General features: G+C 41.3%; 1 pseudogene; it reads right to left on the bottom strand.

Annotated features, from left to right (window-relative positions):
* Positions 1-5,903: 5,903 nt before the first annotated feature.
* LOC121935842 lies at positions 5,904-5,999 on the bottom strand (annotated as a pseudogene).
* Between the last annotated feature and the right edge of the window lie 5,503 nt (positions 6,000-11,502).

Below are 11,502 nucleotides of genomic sequence, written 5' to 3'. Positions count from 1 at the left end.
ACTCATGGAAACACAGAGCCCACATGGAGTACATTCTTAGTAGCAATGAATGCCCATCTATATTTCAAGGCTGTTCTGTTAATTCATGGGAAAATGGCCTTTGATTTTAACATTGTGGCTTAACTGGGGTATAAATGCTTTCTTCTGTGAACCATTTGCATGCCAACTGAGTTCTCATTTGCTTCAGAATTGACAGTTTCTGACCAAGTACTTTTCTGTGAGATTTCAGGCCCGCAGGGAGGGGTGGGAGGAACAGGCTTCTTAGCTTATGAAATAATTGATCATGCTGTCAGTAGAGCCTTATTTAATACTGAAGCACAGGTTGCTTTTGGTGGAGTCATAAGATAGCAACTTGTGGTTGAAGTGAAGGGAAAGCTGCCAGATGTAATCTTCCTGACCACATTTTTGTGAAACATAATGGATTTTAGGGGAGAAGAAAGTGCAAAAATAAAAAGAGAAACATTGGCCAGGGAAATGCCCTGCATTTTTGTTTGCCAAAGAAGCAAAATGACAAAATAACTTTCCTTATGTGTGATAACTTAGATATCCCTTCTCTAACAGCATCCCCTAGGTTGCATTCATTTTTAAGGCTCTGCTTGGCAGACAGATTTTAGACATCCGTATACAGCCAGATCCTTTTCCTGGATAACTAACTCATCAGTTGTAGGTTTTTACTTGGCAGTTTTGTAGTCTGACATTGGAGACATTTTCATGCAGCGCAATTGAGTTTTGCCTGCAGACTTGGACACAGTTTGAATGAGAATTACTTACTTTTCAGTGCCTGCACTTTATACGCCTGAGAGGTCAGAAAGTATAATTTCTCTGTTTGGTATCTGAGGTGCTGTTTTTAGAGGTGTGGAATAGGGGGTTGTATCTGATTTATTCTCCTCCTTTTTTTCCTTGCTGAGTTTAAAAGGGAGCTGGGAACAAATAAAACTCCAAGGGAAAAAGACTTTACAAGACCTAATTTGCCAGTTCAGTTGCTTAACTGAGAAACCATAACATCTTGCACAGGCAAAATTAGAATCATAGATTCTATATCTTCTTGTGATTGTTATTGTTGTGTGCCTTCATGTCATCTCTGACTTATGGTTACCCTAAGGTGACCTTATCATGGGGTTTCTTGGCAGGTTTCTTCAGAGGAAGGTTTGCCATGGCCATCCTCTGAGGCTGAGAGTGTGTGACTTGTCCAAGGTCACCCAGTGGGTTTCCATGGCCAAGTAAGGATTCAAACCCTGGATATCCCAGAGTCATAGTCCAACACTCAAACCACAATACCATGCTGGCTCTTTTTCTTGTGATTACTCAACTCCATGTAGTTTTTTCTATAACCTCATTCAAAAGTATCATAATTGTTCAGACTGTGAGGTGAAGTTAAAACATGTCTAGACAATACATTTTAGCCCACCAAGTGTCATGGCCAGCCAAGATCAGGATGAGGAGGAGGATGCAGCTCCTCTAGTGCAAGGGGAAATGGAGGCTGCACCAGGTGCTAATCCTGCTTTGCCAGGTCCCAGCTGCGATCTCCCAGCCCCAGAGGAGGAAGCTCAGCCAGGTCCTAATGCTGGTGGGATTCCTCTTGTGGCGCAACAGCCTAGCGGTGACTCTGGGGAGGAATCATGCCTGGACGTGCCTTCCTTTAAGCAAAGAAGGGCTGAGAGTGCTTGCAGGCGTAGATCCAGGAGGATTGCAGAGAGGCAATTAGCAAATCAGCCTCAGGTGGCACAGGGGAGAGTTTCCCTTACTTAATGAGCAGAGAGACACCAACTCAGTGCCAGAGTTTATTGCATGATCTTTTGGTATGACTGCTGCCTGCACTGGCTCCCTGTATCTTGACTCCTTGTTGCCTTGACTCTGGAATGGACTGGACTATTGCTACCTTCTGGCTGACCTGACCCTGGACTGGACTGACCATTGTGACCTGTGTTATCCTGACTTTGGCTTGGCTTTTGGTTTGCTTCTTCTCTCTCTCCCTGCAAGGTTTGTGGACCACTTCCAGCTCCATAGTTAATTGCCTTCCTTATCGTCATGTGTCTGTGTGTGCTGGCTGCAGTCCAGGACACCAAGATAATATGTGTCTCATAGTTTGCTCTCACATTAAAAAAAACAGCCAAAGATTGTTTTAAGGGAGAAAAAAACTTGGTTTGTGTCTTTCCTTGATGAGCAAAGGCAACCAGAATACTTTTGGGTACACTCCAACAGCTGGTTGGCACCATCTGCATACAAATGTTGCCCTGTCCTTTGACATTGTATATGAATAAAAACAGTGTGTGTAATGTCATAATCATCATCATCGTCCATCACCTCCTCTCTTCACACACACACACACAGCCTGATCTGAAGTGATCACTTTGCCCAGGGAGTCCATGCTGTAAGGTGAGGTGTGCCAGGGATGAAGGATGAGATTCTCCAAAAGCCACACAGTAAAGTCCTCTTGGTTTGAGGCATTTGGGGTGGGGTGGGGGTGTAGGGTTTTTTCAATTGCCTCTCCTTCGTTCTTCCCTGAGATTGGCAAGATGGCCTGATCTCATGGTTGCTAAGGGGCATGTATCTGCTACACCAATGTCAGCACATTTGGAGGAGCTGAGCAGAAAATGCACAAAAAAGAGAAGCTATTTTTTGCTATATCTGGAGTTGGAGGAAGGCATACTGGGAGAAGACACTTAGCACCACTCTTTTGCAGGAACTAATCAATCCTCAACAGTGCACATGTGCACACACACACACACACACACACACACACACACACACACAGATAGAGATCGAGAGAGATGGGGTGTGTAGGGCTTGTCCTTTTTTCACACTTGCTGTACTTGCAGGCTGACTTTTTTTGAGCCACCCCTTGAGAAATATAGTGCCTCCCTGAGGGTCCCATCCCACTGTTATGGAACTACTAGTATACAAGATACCCCTGCAAAATTGCCATAATTTTACCTGTACATAGATACCTTTAGAGAGCCAGCATGGTGTAGTGGTTTGACTGTTGGATTAGGACTCTGGGAGACCAGGGTTCAAATCTCTGCTCAGCTATCAATGCCCACTGTGTGTGTGACTTTGGGCAAATTCCATCCTTTCAGCTTCAGAGAGCAGCAAAGGTAAACCCCTCTGAACAAATCTTGCCAAGAAATCCCTTTGAAAGGATTGCCTTAGAGTCACCCTAAATCAAAAACACCAAGCTACATCTCTCTCTCTTTCTCTGCTCTATTTATTCATTGCTGTTACTAAAATGTGGTTGTTGTTGTGTGCCTTCATGCCATTTCTGACTTATAATGACCCTAAAACAAACCTATCATAAGGTATTCTTGGCAAGATTGCTTTGCTTCCCTCTGAGACCTAAGGTCACTCAGTGGGTTTCCTTGACTGAATGGGAATTTAAATCCTGGTCTCCAAGGTCCTAGTCCAAAATTACATCACACTGGCCCTCGACTAAAATGTACTTGTATGTTATTTTGATAATGAGCCCCAGTTTGGAAATCCCCCATACAATTAGTTTCATCTTCTTAAATTACCACTACCATCATCACCAATCATCACTATCAATAAGAACAACATCAACATAATTATCATTATTGTGAATCTACTCACGATTAACATAAAGGAGACTGGTAAAATGGGGTTCAGTACCAGATGTCAGTTCAAGTACCTTTTCATAATAGAACTGTCCAAAACAGAGCTGATTAACCCGCACACATGCACAGACATTCATTCATAATCCCTCTTCATTAATGTATGCCCACAAGTCTGGAAAACAAGCTCTGTGTGATGGTTTTGTTCTCCTACCCTTTGGCCTCCCCTGTTTTCTGTGGTTAAAGTTAATGCCACTAATCTGTATTCACTGAGATCCATTTTCTTATATAATCACTTCTGGCCCTTTTTACACCACATGCCTCAGAGAATATGCTTTTCTTGGAACAAATTCTCAGATGCTGTAATGTGGAGATGTAATTTTGCCACCTCCACAAACTCCTACTTCCTCACAGTCCCACCTCTTGGGCTTTACTGCCAATAATTATGAATAATTTGCCCTCAAGCCTGGAAAATGTTGTCAAAATGACACCTGGATGGGTGATACAACACCCAGAAGACTGCTTCAAAGGTAAGCCTTCACAGTATTCTAACATATTAAGTTTGTATTTTATTTGCAACCTCCTCAGGTACGATACTTTGTCTGCCTTGTGAAACTTGAAGTATGATCCTCAATATGTTTATTCAGACCAGAAGCAATGTATCTGTACTCAAACATACCACAGAAGCATAATGAAGCCAATCAAAGTAATGAAATCTTTCTAAATATAAAAGACAAGCAAATATAAACAATAATTTGCAAGTAAAACAGCTTAAAATGTCAGTGCAGAAATCACACTGATCCTGCGGAAGAATGTGATTCTTAACTGGACTTCTAAGTTTAATGAGGGACTCTTTGGTTTATAGGATACAGTATTTGATTCACCAGTTGTAATAAAGATAAGATTATTTATTGCTTAGTCCAAAACACTGCAAACAAAACATGCAACTGCAAGCTCATAATTAAAGTTAACTAAGAGGCTGAACAGACTGGCGTTTAACACCAGCCTCGGGGCAGAGTGGGGGCGTAGAGTCCACACAACGCACACCTCAGTGCTGCCCTGATGCAAGCAACACACTGTGTGCCCGATTGTGTGGTGGGCAGCATCATGGTGCTCCTTTAGCATGGTATCCAGATGACACATGCCAAAAGGAGCACCAGAAAGTGTTGCAGCGGTGGCAAAGGCACCCTTTTTCTGGCTCCAAAAGGAGTGGCTGGTCTGGGGCAACTTTGGGAGCTTATCAGTAATCGAGGGGGAGGGTATATGACTCATCATATCATAGATCCACTTGCAGATATTTACACTATGCTGAGTAGATGTAGGATTGACAACTCTGTCTCAGCATTTTAAATTCCCCTCCCTCAACAGTGACTCCTAAGATTCCATGGGAGATTGCATCTGACTACATCCACATAGGTAGAAAGAAATAGTGACAGCAGCACTCTGCTGGATCTCAGCACTGATGTTCATTATTTCACATCCAGCTATGGGAATGCAGCATGATGCTTCTCTGAAACTGCTTTCTCACTGTATAGCACAGAATACACCTGTGGGGCAGATTCAGGGGCTTCACAGTACCTTTGGTGGGAGGAGATGGCCAATGGAAAGGGAGGGAGGGAGATGGCACCAACTCTTTCAGTGCCCAAAAATGGTTATCCACATTGAGAGCCAGTGTGGTGTAGTGGTTTGAAACTTGTACTGTGACCTTGAGCAACAGTGTTTGAGTTCTGCTCAGCCATAGAAGATGACTGGGTGACCTTGGGCAAATCACACTCTCTCAGCCTCAGAGGATGGCAATGGCAAACACCCTCTGAAGAAACATGCCCAAACAAACCCATGCTAGGTTTTGAAGGCACACAACAGCAGCAGCAGCAACAACGAGGTAATCATATGTATGTGGATGTCCCTAACAATTCTCAGCCAAAGCAGTCCAGTGCTTCACCAAACCAACAGCCTGAGATATCAACAGTATGGTCATCTAATGTGAATGAGTCCTTGGAAATAAATTCCATAGTTTGCGGGGGCTCAGTCTCTAGAAAAGTATGTACAGGATAATATCCTTAATGTAGGATTGTTTTACACCATATGATCTGTCCAAAATTAACTCATTGTGTGCCTTCAAGTCATTTCCTATTTATGGAACCCCTAAGGCAAACCTCTTACGGGTCTTTCTTGGAAAGATTTGTTCAGAAGGGGTTTTTCTTTGTCTTCCTCTGAAGCTGAGGTCACATAGTAGGTTTCCATGGCTGAGTGAGGACTGGACCACTGTTCTCCCAGAGTTGTAGCCTGACACTCAAACCACTACACCATGCTGGCTCTCACATCATACTAGCTCTCAAAATATTTATGGAACATGTGTGTCATCCTCACACAAGGGCCATGCTAATCTTCTCTGTATTGTTCCAATTTATGTACTGCTGAAGCGAGCACCAAAATTAACTATGTTCCCATAAAACACTTAGGACTATTTTTTTTCTGGGTCCATACACAATATTTGCATTTTAATGGGATTTTTATTTTGACTTAGCCCTTTTTGTTTGTTTGTTTGTTTGTTTGCTATTCTAGTAGCATGCTATTTATGGCTGTGAACTGGTAGCCCAGCTATACAGTTTCATTAAGTACTATAATATATTTCTGGGCAGAAATAGCAAGGTTGTCACCTTCTAGAAACCATAATAAAAGCAATGTTTAATCTCGCAGAGTGGGAAAAGTGTGCAAAAGTATAGCTCTGGCCCTGGGCTAGTCTCTCAATATAACTGATGACATTAATAGAATCTATAATAATAGAGCAGAAAATTTTAGGGAATCCACTAGTACTAGTTTTTGGTAATAATATTCTTGAGGATGAATTAGAGTTTTGACTGAAGTGAGCCTGTAACTTTGTAAATAACTCTGAAATTGCTACCTTTGGGATTCTAAGAGGCTCTAGTATAATCATATTTAACAAGGATGTCAACCCCTTTCTGCCCATGTTCCCTGGAGAGTTGTTGAATAAGGCCAAAGCAGATTTGACATTAAATGCATTTTTCCATTGAATAATCAGGATATTTAAAATGCAAATGGTATCATTTGGGGAAGTTGTGACAATTAGGGATCAGAGAAGTCCTAGAGAGGGAATTTAACCTCCTTGTTCCTTCAAAATTTCTAATCTGGAGTCATATTTATGTGTAGTCATGTTGGCTGTGCAGCAATATACAATAAAATCCAAAATTCAGAAAAGAGTTATACCTTTATTGGCCTATCATAATGCAGAAAATACATCATGCAAGTTTGGGGAGAATTGTATAGGACAGGAGCAACCTAGATATGAAGTGAAGTTACTTTTCTGTTGCTAATGGAGTTGAAATGTTATTGCTTGTCTTTTGTTGCCTAATTCCATGTGTTCGTCCTATTTATTCTTAAAGCACTGATGAGTATGGGATACTTCTCCACATAAACACACACATTGATTTGTTTCATCTGGTGAGTGTGAATTTTGGGATGAAAATATCTGAAGAGGAGGAAACTGAACCTCGCTTTCCTATGTATGGTGGTCTTGGTCTGAAACAAAAGTCTGTGCAACTACATCCAGGGTGGACAAATTGCACAGCTCTTGGTGTTGTTGAATTTCAGCTCTCAACATTCCTCCACATTATCTGACTAAGGCTGATAGGAGTTAAAGTACACATTTTGCTAACCTTTAACCTGGTGTGTATCTGTGTGCGCGTACACATGCCTTCAAGTCACCTGTTGATTTGTGGCAACCCCATGAATTGTAGTAAATAAAAAGTAGAGGGACAGCTGCATATGCAACATATCAGCCAGAATCAAATTGGCACATTATGCCAGTGTGACTATGCCAGGATAGGAAATGGTTGCAGGAGCAAAAAGGTCACAGGCTCAGACTCTATGAAAGACGTAAAGCCTGGAGTGACAGACTGCTTAGCTCCAGAACTCAGGAGAGTTGCCAGATCTTATTGTTTTGCCTTGAGTCATCGCAACTGCATTCCTTTCTCCAGTGTTAGGGTTAAAGAAAGGAATCTCAGGGCTAGAACACTGCTTTCAAAGAGTGTGTGTGTGTGGGGGGGAGGGGTCCTCATCTGATTTTTTAAAAACAACATACTACAAGTGTGGTAGATGCTTCATGTTTTATGCTCAATGACATTATCAGGAGCTGTCCCATATAACATGACCCTTGTAACATCACCTGGGCATGCTTCCTGTGACATCATAAGAAATCATCTTTAGGTCTCATGTTTTGGCTCTAAACTGTCAAGGCCTGGAATAGTCCTGACCTAACAACTCTATCTGGAAGATAATTGTCTTTCTTCCCTCACCACTGCTGCATGAACTTCAGTTACAGGCATAGTGTTTCAGCCTTGCTTTCTTGGGAATAGGCCTTACTAGTAGACACTGGCAAGTGTCTCATAACTATGAATTCCTTTGAATAGGTTTGCCACTTTCTACAAACTCTTCCCTGATCTTTAGAAGTTTGAGGGAGAGCCTAGATTAAAAACCTTTTATTATGAGCCTACCTACCTGGCTATTTGTCAGAAGAAAGAAGGGTTGCTGTGGCAACACAAAGCATAAAGTTGCCACTCTTTAAGCTCTCCCCATTCCTGTACTCTTGCCCACACAATTGTTCATGATGATTAATTATGTTGTTGCTTCCTTTACACTGTTAGAATTATGGGAGAGGAAAAAAATTCAGGGACTACAATAAATACAAAAAATCAGTCCTTTAAACTCATACGCATAGACAGACAGATGGACACAACTGATTGGAGGCCAAAGAGGGTCTTCTTGAGCCAGGGTCATCCCAGATATTTTGCTCCTCAAGGTACAGCCCCACATCCCAGGAAAGCCAATCCAGAAGGATTGCATACTCAGTGGTAACAAAGTCAAGGAAGAACAATAAAGCTGCACTCCATCTCTGTGATGAAAATGTAATGCACTGAAGTAATCATTACCAATTCAATCCTGTAACCAGTTCTGAATCCAGAATGAAATGGATTTGGATAACTGGCATCATTCAAAAATGCCTTCAGTTGCACCACCAAAACTTGAGACATTCCATCCAAGATAACATTTGCAACTGGCCATCAACTGGCAAGATTATGGGTCCAAAGTAGGAATGATTGAACCACTGCCAGTTTGGGACAAGAGGTGTTCACAACACCCTGAACCAATTTGGTTAATTATAATTAGCCATGAGGAACAAAGATCAAGAGAGTGTGAGACTGGACACATTACTGTAAGCATGTGGCCCAAATCTTCAGTGTACAGTAACCCATCCCAAGCAACTGGGCTAGACAAAGCATCGGGCATGCCATAATAATGTCAAAATGACAGCAGAGATGAGTGGTTTTATCCCCAAACAGCTTAATAAAAATGTCACAGCAGGCCTCTGAAGCACCTAGACTTCCATTCACAAAGGTGAGTGTTGATCACTGTCTAAGTAGTTTGAACAGTTCCAGTGTACAGCTGCTTGGGAATGCAAGGGAAGAAACAAAATAAGTATTCCCTCTTCCTCTCATAGGCACAGACACAGAAGGACAGAGTTAATCTCTCTCTCTCTCTCTCTCTCTCTCTCTCTCTCTCACCCTCTCCTCTGTGTTTTGTTGCTCTCACTTGTCACATAATAGCCATGGTTATGTGATTTAACATGTGTCCTTGGTGATCTTCAAAGGAGAGCTGGAGACATTATGTAGCTCTTGCTATTATGTAGCTTTTCTCATTATTTGCATCTCCTGGTGTACAAGGAAGCAGAACATGTACCTTAGTCCTGGAGAAGGCATTCAGGAACAGTGTATCAATAGCTCTTTGTACCTCATTGTTCCAAAGTCAGAGTACAGCCTACAGAGCATTCAGGAATCCATGCATACCCTAGTCCTCCAACCCTGCAGGGAGAAACTGGTGTTGTGACTCCAAAGCTCATCAGGTTCTGATCATGATAATGGAATTTGTTGGAGTTCCCCAATATTCAGATTGACTGTCTCACAGCCTGAGACAAAAACGAAAGGATATGGCTTGCTCTATACATTGGGTTAATGACAACTTTACACAGTCATGGAGATCATGAAGTCCTGAATCAATCAATCCAACCAGCATTAACACTGGTGCAGCCCAAAATCACTGTCTCAACTGGCTGTCCAACCAATTTGGGCTAAAAGGTTCATTTTAAAAGTGCAGCCTGTACACAGAGCCATTTTTAAAATTGCATAATTTGTGTATCTCCCTTTCTCATAACAAGGAAATTCAAATATCACAAAACAGTAAGAGAGAACTCTTTTGGCATGGAAACAACTCACCTTAGGTATATGCAGTTGAAGAATCAGAGAAATCCAAGCCTTTGAACACAAGGTACTTGGGGAAATCGGTCTGAAAAATGTATCTTTTTATCCAGAACATACTAAAAGCAATCTAGCTGCTTACACTGAGTATCTGAAAATTCATTTAAAACCAGTCTTGCTTTTTGGGGGGGAAGTGGGGGGTGATTTGAGGAAGGCTAGGGCCTCACACTAAATAGAGAGAAGCAAAACCCGTCAATAAAATATTCTCAAATATTTAAGGTGTTACAGAATCCAGAAAGTGAATGGAAGGCACATTGTATTTCCATTTTTTTAAAGGTGGGGGATAATCATCTATGCTAGTCTCTGTCCCATGAATGGAATTAGTTAAGGGGCAGGTGGGGGTAGGTGGGTTATGCAGCTTCTCCTTATGACCATCTTTGTCATATTCCACATTGTTACAAAAGATCTTCAGAACTGTAGCGAGAAGAAGGAGCTACAATCAAGAGCCCTTGTTCCTTGGGCAGATTCATTTTCTCAGTTTGACAGATCCAACTTAGTATGGGCAACAAAATGGCATCCCATGTCTTTGAACCTCGATACTTTCCATAAAGTCATAAAAATGTGGACCTAAGAATGGCATAAAGAGGAAAATTGGAAGTGAGAATGAAGAAAAAGACAAGTTCTACAAGTTTGATTGAAAATGCTTACACAGTTATTTTGTTTCTCTTACTCTCCCTTTCTTTCCACACTGAAAGCTTTTGACCTTGTCTGACTGGCTGCTTCTTCCATCATTTTAGTTATTAACATAGGCTTTGTTCATTTTCTTAACAGCAACATTCCCTCTATGAAATAGCCTCTTATACTCTCAAAGAAAAAAATTGGAGTGAAGGCTGATAATGGAATATGCAGTTTCTGACTTTTGACCATTTGGACATCTAAATTTAGTATCTTGTAGTTAGATAAAGCAAAACAAGAGAGAAGGGGAGGGGGTCAGGAGAATTTACAGCTAACTGCAATGGATAAGAGAAATGGCTTGTCCCATTTAGAGATACACTAAACGTTAAAATTTATGGTTTGGGTCTTTAGTGTCAGGAGAAGTGAGTCATGAATTCTCTATCACATTGATTTGCTTTGTCTCTGATCAAGCTGGCTAATGAAGCCATGAGACCAATAGACATGAGCAAATGGAACTGGTATAATTAAAAATGCTGGCCATGTATGCATCCTGAACATATTTATTCTCATTAACAATGACAGCAGGTAGAAATAGATAGTGTGATTATCTGCCCTCCTAATATCTCATTTTTCTCATAGGCATCAATCTCTCTGCTCTTCCTCTTCTCCATTTTCACAGTGTCCTTTATTTCAAAACAGAAGCTCCAGAGACAATTGAGAGGTCGTGAAGCAAAGTACATTTTTGCATACATTTTGTCATTTAAAATTAGATAGTGAGGTCCCTTGTGCAATTCTTTTATTTTCTTCATGTTTCCTCCAACACCTTTGGGTTACAGAACCAGAAACAGTGCCATAGCTACAATGGATTTATATTGATGCAAACACAGATAAAGCATCACACTTTCAATTTTCTGCAATGTAGTGGTGTTCATGTGTTGCAACAAATATAGAGCAGAGTTGTGCGATAACTTAAAGACTAACATGTTTAT

This window comes from Sceloporus undulatus, chromosome 6 (assembly GCF_019175285.1).
Source record: "Sceloporus undulatus isolate JIND9_A2432 ecotype Alabama chromosome 6, SceUnd_v1.1, whole genome shotgun sequence".
Taxonomy (NCBI): domain Eukaryota; kingdom Metazoa; phylum Chordata; class Lepidosauria; order Squamata; family Phrynosomatidae; genus Sceloporus; species Sceloporus undulatus.
The sequence above is the reverse complement of the archived record's forward strand: the minus strand, read 5'-3'. Positions and strand labels throughout refer to the sequence as shown.